The sequence below is a fragment of the Delphinus delphis genome, chromosome 7, assembly GCF_949987515.2.
Source record: "Delphinus delphis chromosome 7, mDelDel1.2, whole genome shotgun sequence".
Taxonomy (NCBI): Eukaryota; Metazoa; Chordata; class Mammalia; order Artiodactyla; family Delphinidae; genus Delphinus; species Delphinus delphis.
In genome coordinates, this window is record NC_082689.1 from 78899445 (window position 1) to 78916795 (window position 17351).

The 17351-nt window shown below is 41.8% G+C and overlaps 1 protein-coding gene across 1 annotated transcript in view; it reads left to right on the forward strand.

The window, feature by feature from the left end:
- Nucleotides 1-17351, forward strand: part of NMI (N-myc and STAT interactor) — a 52411-nt gene that overhangs the window by 22779 nt on the left and 12281 nt on the right. Inside the window, exon 2 of the mRNA XM_060016822.1 lies at nucleotides 13696-13866. The gene's annotated coding sequence lies outside the window, so the exon portion shown is untranslated. The remainder of the gene's footprint in view (nucleotides 1-13695; nucleotides 13867-17351) is intronic.

The following is a 17351-nucleotide window of genomic DNA, read 5'->3' on the forward strand; positions in this document are numbered from 1 at the left end:
GGACTCTTTCATCATCCCAAACTGAAATTCTGTACCCATCAAACCTTAACGCTCCATTTCTCCCATCCCCCAGTCCCTGGCAACCATGATTCTACTTTCTGTCTCTATGAATTTGAGTACTCTCGGTACCTCATATAAGTGCAATCATACAATATTTGTCCATTTTTGCCTGGCTTGTTTCACCTCGCATAATGTCCTCAAGGTTCATCCATGTTGTAGCTTATGTCAGAATTTACTTCCTTTTTAAAATTAAATAACATTCCATTGTCTGTATATACTGCATTTCGTTTATCCATTCATCTTACTAAACATTTTCTAATGATAAACCTGTAACCCACAGTTAAGGCCTTCTGCTTTTGGGGCCTGGAAAAGTTACTACTGTTTCACTTGAAAGTTTCCTAACATTTCCAGATTTTGACAGCCTAGAATTCTTTGAGTTGTTTTTTTTTTCTCCTCTCAGACATAGCTGGTGTTCACTCAGGGAGCAGGGCATCTTAAGGCCAGGGCTGTGGAGTAAATAGGTAAAGAGTGAGGTCAAGGCCATAAGTTGGTTCATATTACCTTATTCAACAAGTATTCACAGGTCACTTCTGTGTACAAGGCATCACCGTAATCACTCTTCCCGCAATGGCCAGATGTCCGTTTGGTGGAGAGAGTGGACAAAAGTGCTAAAACGGTAGGCTTAATACTACTTCGACTCTGTGCCCAATAACCAAGACAGATGGTTGGAGAGAAGTTGTGTGTTTCACTCACACACAGGGATTGCCATAAATCAAGAAACAGCAGAAGATAGTCAAGTAACTCTTTGGTCCCCCCACCATCCCACCCTCCTCACCCCAACTCCTTGCTTCCTGTAACTTGGATTTGAGAGCCTGTTGTAAATTAGATGCACAAAAGCAGGGAAATTGCTTCTCCTGACACTCTTTTCCTGCACCACGCGAGCACCCCTGAATCTTACGTTATCATCACAGTATTTTCGGTGAGGATACACCCACGTGTGGTGCAGGGCACTGCAGGATGCTGTAGAGAGAATTCATCTTTTCTTTTCAGACCCCTCAATATCTCATCACAGTTGTCAAAGCAGATGAAAACTAGGGCTGCTGCTGAGTCACAGCCTCTTCTATCGCACATCCTCTCTTCTACGTGTGTCCAGAGAATTGATGTAATTTCTCCAAACAGTTCTTGGAAAATATCTACTGTTTTTTGTGCCTCTCAGTAATATTACTTAGGTCTATGGCCAGAAAAGCATAGGTTGACTCTACTTTTTTTAAATTTATTTTTTATCGAAGTATGGTTGATTTACAGTGTGTGTTAATTTCTGCTGTACAGCAAAGTGATTCAGTTATACATATATAAACTTTTTTTATATATTCTTTTCCATTATGGTTTATCACAGGATATTAAATATAGTTCCCTGTACTATACAGGAGGACCTTGTTGTTATCCATTCCATATATAATAGTTTGCATCTGCTGACCCCAAACTCCCACTCCCTCCCTTCCCCACTGGGTCCCCTTGGCAACCACAAGTCTGTTCTCTATGTCTGTGAGTCTGTTTCTGTTTTGTAGATAAGTTCATTTGTGTTATATTTTAGAGTCCACACATAAGTGATATCATATGGTATTTGTCTTCCTCTTTCTGACTTATTTCACTTAGTATGATCATCTCTAGTTCCATCCAAGTTGCTGCAAATGGTATTATTTCGTTCTTTTTTATGGCCAAGTAGTATCCCATTGTATATAGGTACCACATCTTCTTTATCCATTCATCTGTTGATGGACATCTTTTTGTGTGTGTGAATTAAAACATATTTTTTTAACTTATTTTTTGAGTTGGTCCCAATATTTATTTTTTTCTAATTAATTTTTTTTTGTTGGAGTATAGTTAATTTATAATGTGTTAGTTTCTGCTGTACAGCAAAGTAAGTCAGTTATACATACACATATATCCACTCTTTTTTTAGATTCCTTTCCCATATAGGTCATTACAGAGTATTATATATATATATATATTTTTTTAATTTTATTTATCTATTTACTTTTGGTTGCGTTGGGTCTTCGTTGCTGCATGTGGGCTTTCTCTAGTTGTGGCGAGCCGGGGCTACTCTTCATTGTAGTGCGCGGGCTTCTCATTGCGGTGGCTTCTCTTGTTGCGGAGCATGGGCTCTAGGCGTGTGGGCTTCAGTAGTTGTGGTGCACGGGCTTAGTTGCTCCACGGCATGTGGGATCTTCCCTGATCGGGGCTCAAACCCGTGTCCCCTGCATTGGCAGGCGGATTCTTAACCACTGCACCACCAGGGACGTCCCATTACAGAGTATTGAATAGAGTTCCCTGTGCTATTCAGTATATTCTTATTAGTTATCTATTCTATATATAGTAGAGTGTATGTGTCAATTCCGGTCTCCCAATTTATCCCTCCCAGTTGGCTCTAATTTTAATTAGCATTTATTGACCTATTCTTCCATATTATTGGCTTTTGAGGTTCTCTTCACTATCCACATCTAATGTCTTTGTAGTAGTAGTGAGCTCCAAGAAGAAGTTTCTGACATAGGAACCAATCCAAAGATTAATAGTATATAAAAGATTTTCTACTTTTTCCCAAGAAGTGAAGCAAATCAGTATGAAATATGAGACAGTGTAATTTTTCTAGACTCTCATTTCTCTACCATAGCAGGCAGCTTCCCTTGTAAATAAGTGCTCTTCTTTCTTCCAGAAAGAAATTTATTACAGAAGGCTAGTTAACTGCCTTGGGGAGTTGATGGAAGTCCCATCTCTTTGAGTCGTGGTGCGTACCTCGGTGGGAGTGAATTCCACACAGAGTTTTAGTGACGATGATCTCACTATTTTATGCCTCATGTCTGCACTTTAGTTTATGTGCCAAGATTGCTTTCCCTGATGAACAGAGTTCTGTCTAAGGCAAAGTGATCTTGCCTCTTCACTTGTCCCTTTCCCCCTTAGTTAGCCACACTTTGGCATGTGGTACCTGTTAATGAATTCAACCAAAGATGGTCCCACTCCAGATTGTTACTGGCATTTTTCATCTGACATCTATGAGTATAACTGATAATGAGTGCACTTTAGCTGAAACCTTAGTCAGCAGTACCGTATTCCTGGGGGAAACTTAGACCACTACGGCAAGCCTGTGGGTCCTGCTGCTCTTCTGCCTTCCAGGTAGAGGCAAGGGGATAGCACTGAGACACCATGATCCAAGAGGTGAACTAGGATGAGATCTTCTAAATAGCCCTCTCACTGGAATACCAAGGTAACACCCAAGTTAAGTCTCTTAACTTAGTACCCAAATTAGGGGCTTCCCTGGCGGCGCAGTGGTTGAGAGTCCACCTGCCAATGCAGGGGACACGGGTTCGTGCCCCGGTCTGGGAAGATCCCACATGCCACAGAGCGGCTGGGCCCGTGAGCCGTGGCCGCTGAGCCTGCGCATCTGGAGCCTGTGCTCCGCAACGGGAGAGGCCACAACAGTGAGAGGCCCGCGTACCGCAAAAAAAAAAAAAAAAAAAAAGTTTGGATCCCTCACGAAGCCCTACTGTACTCAAGTTTACCAGGAGATCTGGGTAGGAATGGCGTTGATGGGCTTCATCGTTTATAAAATCAAGAGTGCTGATAAAAGAAGTAAAGTTTTGAAAACTTCAAGTCCTGGGCCTGCTCACAGCCATCATTAACCAGCTTTACTTAGAGTGCACATCAGGTGAAACACAGTCTAGCTGTGAATTTAAGCAAGCTCTGTTATATGGAAACATGGGACATCACTGCACACCTGTATAAGGGCCATTTCCTTCATGGAATGAATAAATGTACTTAGAAGATGCAAAAACAAAGCAAAACAAAACCCAGTTGATTCTTTAGGTTGATGTTCTGGTTCTATAACATTCCTTTTAAACCAGGGTCCTTAACCTAGATTCCATGGACTCCCAGGAATCTATGAATGGCTTTAGGGGATATGTAAGACACCTGAAGTTGTATGCACAATTTCGTGTTGCTATGGATATTTCTGATAAGAGAGTCTCTAGCTCTTATCAGAGTCTCAAAGATGTCTGTAACTCCCTCACTCTCTAAGTGAGGTCATTTGAAATGACCACATTATATGGTGTATTGGTTCTCAGTTACTCATTCAATCGATTTTCATTAATAAATATAGGATAAGTAATTGCCCAAGAAAGGCACTATATTTGACATTTAGGGAGAGACAAAGATATAGTACAACTCTTGTTTTGGAAAAGATTACCATCTTTTGGGGATGAATTGCACAATAGTCCCCCAAAAGACAATTAACAATGCAAGATTATGAATGTACCTAATAAGTGGTATGGGCAAAACATGCTAAAATAATTTAGAGAGGGAGGGATCACTACTCCTGGGGTTGTTGGACAGGAGCTGAACTTGAGCCTGGAGATGTAGCAGCAAAGCCTGATACTGGTGTTCAGCCACTGTACCCTGGTGTTCATATCAGATGTTAAATAATGAAATATTTCTGTGCCAGTTGGTTGCAGTCTTCCCCCAAGCCCACCCCAGTGCCTCTACTGCCCTGGCCATATCTCCACCAGGAATTCCCAGCACTCCCCCCACCGCCACCTTCTAGGATCCAGTAACTGTAGGATTAATGCCTAGCCTAGAAAGATCTTCTAGGACACCACTCCATCCTTCTGGCTAGAGCTCTTCTGATGGTTCAGTGTCCATACTGATCAGTTATTGATATCTTGAATATCACCACTGCCTTTAAGGTATGATATGTGTTTGTTAGGAGTTCATGTGTACAATCGTATGACTGAAATAATAGAAAGGAGAAGGAAAACATCTCAGGAAACGGAAATGTAAAAGAAAGAAGACCAGTTGGTTGATAAGGCTATTCTGGATTTAGAGGATAGCCGACTAATTTGGTTGGATACAGAGAAGAGAATAGTGAATAATAAAGTCAAAAAGACAAGCTGTAGCCAGCTTGTTGTGGAAACAGTTTGGGATTGGGAGCATGGGAGGGAGGGTAGGTACTGCACTCTGGAGTTTGGGCTGTATATGTTAGATGTCACCTGTAAATGCTTAAGGTGTGGAATGACACGATGACAGCAGAACTTTTAGAAGAATAATATGGCAGGGGTGTGTAGGATGAAAGGACAAAAGGAATCATTAGCAAGGTAAATTCTAGATGTAAATTAACCATCATGAAAATTTTCCTGTGAAAATTAGACAATCAACTGATTTTTTTTTTTTTTTTTTTTTTGCGGTACACGGGCCTCTCACTGTTGTGGCCTCTCCCGCTGCGGAGCAAAGGCTCTGGACGCGCAGGCTCAGCGGCCATGGCTCACAGGCCCAGCCGCTCCGCGGCCTGTGGAATCTTCCTGGACCGGGGCACAAACCCACGTCCCCTGCATCGGCAGGCGGACTCTCAACCACTGCGCCACCAGGGAAGCCCTCAACTGTGAATTTTAATGTGAGAGGGTGTGGAGGAAAAGACACACTGGCTGTGGCACAGAATGAAACTGGATAGAGTATTTGAAAGGGAGCCTTAAGAAACCTGGGCCATCTGGTTACAGTGTCCCTAGGAGAGGGCAGATCAGGTTAGTGACCACAGAAAGGAGCCAGTGAAGAGCAGGGAAAATCGCATTGCTGTTTGGGATACGTTCAGGGTAGTAGGATAGAGACTAGACCACAAAAAAAGCCACTCAACAATTACTGTCTTATGTAAAGACAACAATTGTCTGTCTTATGTAAAGTTCATAAAATAACATGACAAAATAGTTGGGGGAGAGAGAAAGAGAGAACATGACTGAATCTTGGACTTGTTTGACTGACTTGTTCTATCTAATTCTAGAGCAGCAATCAAGCAAGTCTTGGAAGCCCAGAATCCCTCCCTAGCATGCATTGCACATTTTCAGGGAACACCAGGAATTTCCAGGGAACACACTGCATGTGAATGTGTAGTGTGACCAGTGTGACCCTGTAGTAAGGGTCAGAGCAGAGACTCAGCCCAGTTCTCCTGGTGATTTTAAGGTGGTGCAATTTCCATGACAAGCCACCTACAGCTGTTGTTCATCCACCTGAGAAAGCTTTGCTTTGAGTATTGGCACCAAAATTAGAGTTCTTTTTCTTCAAATGGTTGAAAAACAGCTGAGGTCAACCTCCCAAAAGGCAATAGTGTTTCTATTCCAATGCATAAAGTCACCAAGCAATAAGATCTGAAGGACACTTCTTTGTTTTATTTTTATTGGGGATGAAGACTGTTTGTCTTTTTAATTTTTCTGGAGGAGTTTAAGCTTTTAGAGGGATGAATTACCTCTGGTTTTATGTGTCCAACATCATCAAACTGCCCCATGAAGATATTTTGTTGTTAAAATGAGCCCTGTGTGTGAGGTCATTCTACCTTGTTACACCGGACACCAGGGAAAACTATTTAGAATAAATTGAAATGAATAACTAATGAAAGAGAAAAGAATATTCCTTTCAGTGTTCCTGGATATACTAGTCTTGTTCTTTTTTTCTGGCTTCTCCTTACTTCTTTCCACTTTTGCATCATTTTGACCCATTCACCCTCATGGCTTACTCCTTCCTTTCCATTTCAGAGTAGCTGTAATGACAGCCTAGCTGCAGACAAGGAGACTTTGTCCTCTGAAGGAGATGGCATGAAAGACAGGAACTGCTGTTGTCCTGTCTACCATGGATGTCAAGAAATGCCTTTCCTTCTACTCATGAACCTAGGCCACCAGGCTGGCAAACAGGAAGAGGCCCTGTGCTCCCTGGCTGAACCACACAGTACACAGTACCCTGACTCTGGAGTGAACATTTCTGCTCCCTCTTTGTTCTTTAGGGAACTGGTTAGTCTACAGCCTTTCTATTCAAAGTATAGTCCAAGACCCAGTGCCATCACGCCATCAGCATCACCAAGCAACGTTCAAAATGAAGAACTTCCACCTCAAACCTATGGAACAAGGATCTGCTTTTTTTTTTTTTGGCCGTGCCACATGGCTTGTAGGATTTCAGCTCCCCAACCAGGGATTGAACCCGGGCCCCAGCAGTGAAAGCTCTGAGTCCTAACCACTGGACCACCAGGGAATTCCCAGGATCTACATGTTAACAAGATCCCCAGCTGATTCGGATGGGCATTAAAGTTTGACAAGCACTGGTCTATAGGAAGTCCTCTTACCCACAGACACATTTTCCCTTTCTGGTGAGTTTGGGACACGATTCAACAGAAATCATACACTATACTGAGATATATCTTAGTAGAAATTATGCCCCTACATATACCTAGGTACACTAAGAACAAATTGAAAACAAATTTAACTTAAAAAGTTGAGTTTTTTGCCTGATATGTTTGTGGGTTTTTTTTTTTTTTTTTTTGCGGTATGTGGGCCTCTCACTGCTGTGCCCTCTCCCGTCGCTCCAGACGCGCAGGCCCAGAGGCCATGGCTCACGGGCCCAACCGCTCCGCGGCATGTGGGATCTTCCCGGACCGGGGCATGAACCCGTGTCCCCTGCATCGGCAGGCGGACTCTCAACCACTGCGCCACCAGGGAAGCCCAAGCAAAAGTTGTTTTCACTATGTTTGTGCATATTCTCTTAACTGCTGAGCTCCCTGGGAAGCTACATTGATTTACTTGGATGCTTTGCCCGATTCTTTCTCATTTGGGATTTTTGGTGAGAACATAATCAGAATTTAATATTTTGATTTTTCCAACATTCCAAAGCTATGTTCTTTTTAAGCATTCTGAGAATCTCAAGTTTCTTTAAGCTTTTCCTCCCCTGTGATTTTAAGTTCAAGCCAAACAATTGGTTTTATCCTACTATCACTTCACCCTGAGAGAATTCTGTCAGAAGCAGTATTCATTTTTTTTTAAACTTTTTATTTTATATTGGAGTATAGCCAATTCAGAAGCAATATTCAGGGGCTTCCCTGGTGGTGCAGTGGTTAAGAATCCACCTGCCAATGCAGAGGACATGGGTTTGAGCCCTGGTCCCGGAAGATCCCACATGCCGTGGAGCAACTAAGCCCGTGCACCACAACTACTGAGCCTGCGCTCTAAAGCCCGTGCGCCACAACTACTGAAGCCCGGGTGCCTAGAGACCGTGCTCTGCAACAAGAGAAGCCACGGCAACAAGAAGCCTGTGCACAGCAACAAAGAGTAGCCCCCGCTCGTCACAACTAGAGAAAGCCCGTGCACAGCCACAAAGACCCAACAGAGCCAAAAATAAATAAAATAAATTAATTTTTTAAAAAAAGCAGTATTCAGTTTGCAAGCAAAGCAGGAAAACATCAGCAGTATCCTCAGATTCTCTTAAAATAATTTCCATAATATAATATTGAGGTTTACTGCTTGATATCTTAAGGATATCAAGGATCAATTTTTATTTTTGAACCTCTGTTTCATGAGCAAAACACTTACTTGTTCTTTCCAGCATTGTCCAAGGACAGTAGCTTTATTCTCTAAATACTTTAACAAAACAGAATTTTCTGACTGATCAAGTATGTTTATATGATAAATCAGTGGCCCAGGCATGATTCTAGAAGGTAATGTCCTTTATTCTTTAATTTTATTATTAGTTTACTTGGATTAACTTCTATTATAAACTTCTATTTATAAATATTTGATCTAGCTCACAATATTTTGTTCACTTAGACAAACTTATTCATACACTAACATGAAAACCTATACAAAGGGGTTATAATATTGAGCCTAGCGTATTTGACTCCTACTCTTGTATCTAACTACTAGTTAGAAATAGGTATAATATTTATATTGCTAGTACTAAGTATAGTCATTTTACTAATAACTGCAGGTGACACAAAAGAAATAAAAAATGGTCTTTGTCTTAAGTGTACTTTTTCAGGTAGGAAGACAAAGCAGAAGAAATGTGCAAGAATAAAATGGAAAAAAAATTCTCACCCAGGTATAAGATGGTAACAGCTACCTGGGCCACCAGTGTCAAGCTACTTGAATGCTTATCCTGGCTAAGGCACTGTGCTTAGACCTTGACATGTAGCAGTATCTCTTTCACAACAGCTCCATTCTACAGAGGAGAAAAATGAGGCTGCGAAACTTCAGTAACTTGAAATTGGTATTCAAACCAACATCTCATATCAAAACCATGCTCTTAACTATATAGTACTGCCTGCCTGATAGAGAGTAAGGGATAGAATATTTATTTTCCTTTGCTTTTAAAAAAAACCGTTGTCTACTATTTTATTTATTTTTTTACAGCTTTGTTGAGATACAGTTGACAAATAACATTGTGTGAGTTTAAGGTGAACAAGGCATACAACATATTGATTTGATACACTTATACATTGTCAAATGATTACCACAGCTAAATACCTCCATCATGTCATGTAATTATCATTTCTTCTTTGTGGTGAGAGTATTTAAGATCTACTCTCTTGGCAACAGTCCTTTACTCCTGATATGTCAATTGCAAACCTCTTGAAAATGAGAATGATGTTACCTAATTCCTTTGTGTCGCCCAGGACCCTGCACAAAGCTGGGCACAGTATAAATGTTGCAACTTCCCCAAGGATGAACTGCAAACAGGATTACCAAAATCTTGGCAACTAGCAGCATAAACTTGGTGTGCTAGACCTTTTCTAAAAGAAAGAGCATAACGTAATAGATATCAGGTGGTTTTCTCATGATTTGCATATCCACTAAACTCATGATGCCTCTCTGGGATTTTTCATCTGACCTTTGGTCTCAGTTCACTTCCTCTACCTTTAAGAGGCAACTCAATCTTCACCTCTTCTGTGGAGGAAACATTTCCTGACTTCCTGAGGTAGAGGGGGCTGTTTTCTCCTTGGTGTTCTACTACTAGTATCACACTTCATAGCACACATGGTACAGTATGTAGCACTGGTGTGTGTGGGGATGGTGCATTTATAGGGAAGCCTGAGAGGAGCCCATTGCCATCTGGTGGGGAGATAAATTTCTAACGCAACATACATCTCATATCATGGCAGTGTAGATTTACATGACATGTTCAAGGCATCTCATGTGCGGTATAATATTTATTGAGTGTGTGATAGATAGATAGAAAGGAAGAAAAAGTTTTCCTTGACCCTCTTAGGGTTCCTGGCTGGGTCTGAAAATGAAACTGACAAAGACAGATGAAGAGGAGAAAAGCCTACAAATTTATTTAACATAAGTTTTACATGACACAGAAGTCTTCATAAGGAAATGAAGACCCACGGAAACAGTTAGAACTGAGTATTTTTTATTTATTTATTTATTTATTTTTGCGGTACGCGGGCCTCTCACTGTTGTGGCCTCTCCCGTTGCGGAGTACAGGCTCCGGACGCGCAGGCTCAGCGGCCATGGCTCACGGGCCCAGCTGCTCCGCGGCACGTGGGATCTTCCTGGACCGGGGCACGAACCCGTGTCCCCTGCGTCAGCAAGCGGACTCTCAACCACTGCGCCACCAGGGAAGCCCTAGAACTGAGTATTTTTATGCTAGGTTTGATGAAGAGAGGATAGTCATGGAAGAATATGATAGGTCAGAGAGTATGAGGTAATTGAAGTAAACTGGAGAAAACTTAGCAAAGCTGGTTTGTTAAGGATTCTTCTCTGGGTCCATTTGTCTTTGGAGGTAAGAATGCTCCTTTCCCACAGGTATAGGGTGAGCACCTCTCACAGGAGGCTTTTTGAACTATTTCAGAGAAGGATGGTAGTGGGGAGGAAGGTCAGAGTGACCGTCTTGCTTCTACTGTTTTCTCAAACTCTTTCCACTTAAAATAGTCGATATGCCAAGGTGCCATATTTTGAGGAAGCAAGTCCTCAATCATTAAAATCATTAGTAAAGCATTACTCAAATTGCCCCACTAGAAACTTTTCAAGATTTTAATAGCTGCTCCTTGAAAATAAAGGCTTTAGTGGTCAAATGAGTTTGATAAATTCAAGATTAAATAAAGTTAAACTTTTAAATGTATGCTATAATTTTTCCCTGCAATACTTCTCAAAACTCAACATGCGGATGTGCATTGTGAATCTCCCAAGTGTGAATCCAGTATGCGGCATTTCCTAATCATACTTGCCCATAGAATTCCCTCATTTTTCATGCCCTGTAGAACATAGTGTGGAGACTGACTTCATGATTGAGAGTAGAGAAAGATATGAATGTCATCACAGATTAATTGCTTGGTTTTGGGTCAGCACTTTAAGCCATAGTTTCCTGATCTGCAAAATGGGGATAATACCTATATCTCATATTGTTGTTGGCAAAACATAAAAGGTTTATAAAATGTCTAGGAATTCTCAGTAGATCATCGCAATTACGATTGTTAACAATAATATATCTGGGAGCTGGGACTTCCCTGGAGGTGCAGTGGTTAAGAATCCGTCTGCCAATGCAGCAGACACGGGTTCGAGCCCTGGTCCGGGAAGATCCCACATGCCGCAGAGCAATTAAGCCCATGCACCACAGCTACTGAGCCTGCACTCTAGAGCTCACGAGCCACAACTACTGAAGCCCGCACACCTAGAGCCCATGCTCAGCAACAAGAGAACCCACCGCAATGAGAAGCCCGCGCACCACAATGAAGAGTAGCCCCCGCTCACCACAACTAGAGAAAGCCCGCACAGCAACAAAGACCCAATGCAGCCAAAAATAAATAAAATTAAAAAAAATATATATATATATATATCTGGGAGCTGCCTATTCATCTTCGGAACCCCTGTGCTTTGCAGAGTACTGGACCTGAAGTTCACTTGAGTTCAGACTGTTACACATGGCTCAGTTTCAGCATGTGGGCGGCCCAAAGGCTTCCCTACTAACTGTATCCTTTGTCCTTTAACAGGATTGGAGTCAATCTTAGATGAGTCCTGTTCTGGTCATGGTCCTGTTGCTTAGTATCTTCTTATAAAAAACAAAAATAAGATAAAAGAAGAAATGAGGTTTGAACTAAGTAACCTCTAGAGTTCATGTTCTCTAAAACTCTAAGGGATGGAAGTTTCCTGGTGGTCCAGTGGTTAGGACTCAGCGCTTTCACTCCCATGGGCCAGGGTTCAATCCCTGGTCAGGGAACTAAGATCCCTCAAGCCTTGCAGTGCAGCCAAAAATAAAATAAAAGGGGCTTCCCTGGTGGCGCAGTGGTTAAGAATCCGCCTGCCAGTGCAGGGGACACGGGTTCGAGCCCTGGTCTGGGAAGATCCCACATGCCGAGGAGCAACTAAGCCCGGGTGCCACAGCTACTGAAGCCCACGCACCCAGAGCCCTTGCTCTGCAACAAGAGAAGCCACCACAATGAGAAGCACATGCACTGCAACGAAGAGTAGCCCCTGCTTGCTTGCAACTAGAGGAAGCCCTCATGCAGCAACGAAGACCCAACACAGCCAAAAATAGATTAAATAAATAAATAAATTTAAATAAATAAAATAAAAAACAAAAATTAAAAAAACAAATTTTTAACCCAATGCAGCCAAAAATAGATAAATTAGATAAATAAATAAATAAATTTAAATAAATAAATAAAATAAAAACAGAATAAAAAACAAAATTTAAAAAAACAAATTTTTAACCTAATGTAGCCAAAAATAGATAAATTATTAATAAATAAATAAATAAATTTAAATAAAATAAAAAACAAAATTTTAAGGGAGACCAAAAGTAATTCTCAGGCTGCCACAGTTAGAGTTTTTGTACTATTTTGACTGGGCTGATGAGTACAAGTGTCTATGCACCACTTTATTTTCTTCACTTAGAAAGGCCACTTTAAACTGATTGCCATCAATATTCTTTTTTTTTTACATAGAAAAGGTGAATATTTAATACACCTGTAAATGTTTATTTCCTTTTCCCTTTGCAGAGCAAACCAATTTTTAATTCAGGAGTGGCATGCAATCAAAACCTATTGATATTTACATCATTTGGAAATATCTCAATGTATTAATTTATTTGAAAATGCATATAATATTCTTGATATAAAGGAATTTGACTTTGGTTAATATTTCATTTTATCAGATTATATATCAGTTATATATGAATACACAGCACTGTAAACTAGAATTTATGCCTGGAAGTCATTTTGATACATCTCCTCCCTGACCTCTATTTACCAGCCAGTGCAGCTGTGGGGTGGTTCTCTGTGTAGGATTCAGAAACAATGCAATTTTTGAAGTCAACCAGATGTTTTCCATTTCAAAGGAAAAGATAACACTTAGTGAAGTATTTATAAGCTTCACAACAAAACAAAATGATTATAAGAAAACTTTCAAGGGACACAGGTCGTAGAAACCAACTGAACACCACAGCTTTCCCAACTTCCTGGGAAGTTGCAAAAGAAATACCTGTACACAAAAGTTGACCTTGTGCTGGCTGCAAAGATTTGTAGATTAAGGTTATAATGATCAATAAATTACAACGAGAGTTACCATTACAATCTGATGAGAGACTCCCACTTTGCCTTTATTTGGTTTCTATCCACTTTTTCCAAAAACACGTCCTGTAATATACATACAAAGGAGTGGTTTTTAAAGCATGTCCTAAAATGATGTCTATGGAAACTTAAGGAATACTTTGGGAATAAATTTCCTCAAAACAAAAACAAAACCAACACGTTTTAAAAATCGAAAGTGAAAATAGGTGTAACTTGTTAGTGACTAATCATTGGAGACACCAGGTTTGGTATTCGAGCAGTGACTAGATTTAAAGAAAATCATCATTTGAGTAGTTTTCTTCTCCTTTTATTCTTTCTTTTTTTTAAAGGAACCAAACTGTTGATCTGGGGGACACCCACTTGAAAAAGGCTCAAAGCTCTTCTGGACAAGGCGGCGCCAGCCGGGCCCGGAGGTTCAGCGCCTCCCGCGGACGCTCCACCTGCGCGCAGCCAGCGAGGTTTCCGGGAACCGGGGCGCGGCGCTCGGCGGGCCGAGGCGGGTGAGTGGGTGCCCCGTTCCCCTCCTGCCGTCCCCGCTTCTAGTGGTCCAGGGCTGGAGAGGCAGTGGATGGCGACGAGGCAGGTTCCGCGGGACTCGGGACCTCCTGCGGGGAGACGCCCGGCGGAGAGCCGGGGGCGGACGGGGGCCGGGCGCAGAGCCCCAGCGCCGCGCCCCTGCGCTGTCCGCTGCCGGGGTCGCAGGGACCACACAGCCACCGAGGGGACGTGCCTGCCCCCGGCCCACGGGGCCTTCTCTGTGCCGTCCCGGCCTCTGACCCCGTCTCCTTTGCTTTGCTTCATTTCGGAAATTGAAACTTAAAATGGTTTGTGTTTCCCCACTGTTCTTGTAGTGTCTCTGGAGACAGTTGTTAGGAAAACAGATTCCTTCAGGACATTTACTCTGTTGGCAGGAGGAGCAGGTTTTGGCAGCCGTACCTCACTTTTCAGAATATGCAGGGGTTTTCTTGAAAGAGACGTCCAAAAGAGAATGCGACTTTTCCCTATCTATACAACATGCAGAAGTTTAAAAAACAAAAACAAAACAAAACAAAAACAACTTTGTGCATCACCACCTCCTTTTTTCCTTCCTTCTCCTCATTTCCTTTCTTTTTGCCGCCAGGCATGCATATGGGAAGATTTGCTTCTATCAGGCGGGGTGGGGGTGGGGGGGTGGGGGGGTTGGGGGGCATCACGGTGATGTGAGTATATTAAGGGAAATAGGTGGTGAATTGGTATAGGTGATTTGTGCTGGTTTTTTCATTCGCTGCCATAACAAATCACCACAGACTTAGTGGCTGAAAATCCACAAGTTTATTATCTTAAAATTCTGCTGGTTAGACGTTCAACTGGGCGTCACTGGGGTAAAATCAAGGCGTCTTCAGGGCTGCCTTCCTTCCCCGAGGCTAATGCGGTGAACCTGTTTTCTCATCTTTTCCAGCTTCTGTAGACTGCTCACCTTCTTTGGCTCAGTGGTGCCCTTTCTCTATCCTCAAAGCCAGCAGTGTTGCATTTCTCTGACTATTCTTCTGTTGTCACATCTTACTCTGATTCTGCTCTTCTGCCTTCCTCTTTCACTTTGTAGAAGGACCCTGGTGATTACATTATTTCCCCACCAATAATCCAGGAAGATCTTTGTATTTATATATATGTATATATTTTTTTGGCTGTGTTGGGTCTTTGTTGCTGCATGTGGGCTTTCTCTAGTTGTGGCGAGCAGGAGCTACTCTTTGCGTAGCACGGGCTCTAGGCACGCAGGCTTCAGTAGTTACAGCACATAGGCTCAGTAGTTGCGGTGCGCTGGCTCAGTAGTTGTGGTGCACGGGCTTAGTTGCTCCGCGGCATGTGGGGTCTTCCCGGACCAGGGATCGAACCCGGTTCCCCTGCACTGTCAGGCAGATTCTTAACCACTGCACCACCAAGGAAGTCCAAGATCGTTATATTTTGAAGTCAGCTGATTAGCAACCTTCATTCATTCTACAACTTTAATTCTCCTTTGCAGTGTAACCTAACATATTCACAGATTCTGAGGGTTAGCATGTGGGCATCTTTAAGGGGACCATTATTCTGCCTACCATTTGACTGTATAAAAGGAAAGCTATTACTGTACATCCCATTTATGCAAAGAGGGAAAGTATCCAGTTACTAGATATGCTGTAAGAAGTCCTGGGAATATTATGTAGTAGACCATTCATATGAGTTAAATATATTATTGAGAGCCTTTATTACAAGCCTTTATTATTATTCTTAGTCTATATTAAGAATATAGGGCTTCCCTGGTGGCGCAGTGGTTGAGTCCGCCTGCTGATGCAGGGGACGCGGGTTCGTGCCCGGGTCCGGGAGGATCCCACGTGCCGCGGAGCGGCTGGGCCCGTGAGCCATGGCCGCTGAGCCTGCGCGTCCGGAGCCTGTGCTCCACAACGCGAGAGGCCACAACGGTGAGGCCCGCGTACCGCAAAAAAAAAAAAAAAAAAAAAAAAAAAGAATATAGACTAAAAGAACAGTTAAATAATGTTGCAGTTTCTGCTTTCTGGAAATGTAATAAGAGAACTTCACATGCCTGGGATGTCCTGAGCTGAATAAATACCTCAGTCAAGATACTGCACAATTCTATAAACATTGAGTGTTTTCAGTGTGTGAATGTGTATTGTGCTCTGAATGGATACAAGGAAGAATGGACGTGGTCCCTGGCCTCAAGGTCATGACCATCTAGTCATGGAAAATGACACAGGTACACAAATAAAGCTCCCCAAAAGAGATAATAGCGGGAGAAGTAAAATCATTTGAGGGAATCAGACAAGGCTTCAAGAACTTGGAGGGGAATTTGGGATGGATGTTGAACAGTAGGGTTTCATTAGGTGGAGGTTAAGGTTGGGAGGGGAGGAAGGATGTGACATTGAGGGACAGGAGGGAGAAGAGAAACCCTTAGAGTGTTCAGTGTGGTTAAGGGACTTGGTCCAGGAGTTGTCTAAATAAGACTAGTTGGGGTTAGATTGTGTAAGACTTGGGATGAATACCGTTATAAGGACTCTGCAGTTGTTAACGCAATAAAGAGCTACTTATATATACCTTTTTTATTTTTAAACTCCTCAAACTTACAGAAAATCTGCAAGTAAAAAATTGTCTTTTTCCTGAGTTATTTGAGAGTAGGTTTCATGACCAATTACCCTGGAATTCTTATTTATTTCCTACAAAAAAGATGTTCTCTATGTAACTACAATACAGTGATTAAAATCAGAAAAATTAATATTGATACATTATGCCATCTAATCCTTGGATCTAATTTAAATTTTGCCAGTTGTCCCTATAATATCCTATAACAAAAGGACCCAGTTCAGAGTTATGCATTGTGTTTAGTTGTGATGTCTCTTTAATCTCCTGCCTGGGACAGTTTCTCAGTCTTTACTTGGCTTTCATGAACTTGACACTTTTGAAGAGAACAGACCAGTTTATCTCATGTTTCCTCTTGTTTAGATTCGGCTCATGCATCTTTGGCAGGAATATCATAGGAATCGTGCTGTGTTCTCGGTGTGCCTATCATATGTCAGATGATTTTGATGTATCTCATTATTTACTTTGATTACTTCATTATGGTGTGGTCCGCCTGGCTTCTTCACTGTAAAGTTATTCTTTTCCCCTTTGAAATTAGTGTTTTGTGGAGAAGTATTTCTTTTGTTTGTTTTGTTTTGAGAAGCTTTATTCATAATAGCCCCAAACCAGAAATAACCAAATAGCCCACCAACGAGAGAATGAATAAACAACTTGTAGGCTGTCCATGCATGGAATACTACACAGCAATAAAAAGGAACAAACTACTAATACATGCAATAACAAGGACAAGTCTCCAAAACATGTTGAGCTTAAAACTCTAGCACATATAAAAGGGTGCATACCAAATGATTCCACTTATATGAAGTGCAATAACAGGTTGTTCAGTGTAAGGAAATTTTAACTCAATTAAAAACAATCATTTCTTGAGTGTAGACTA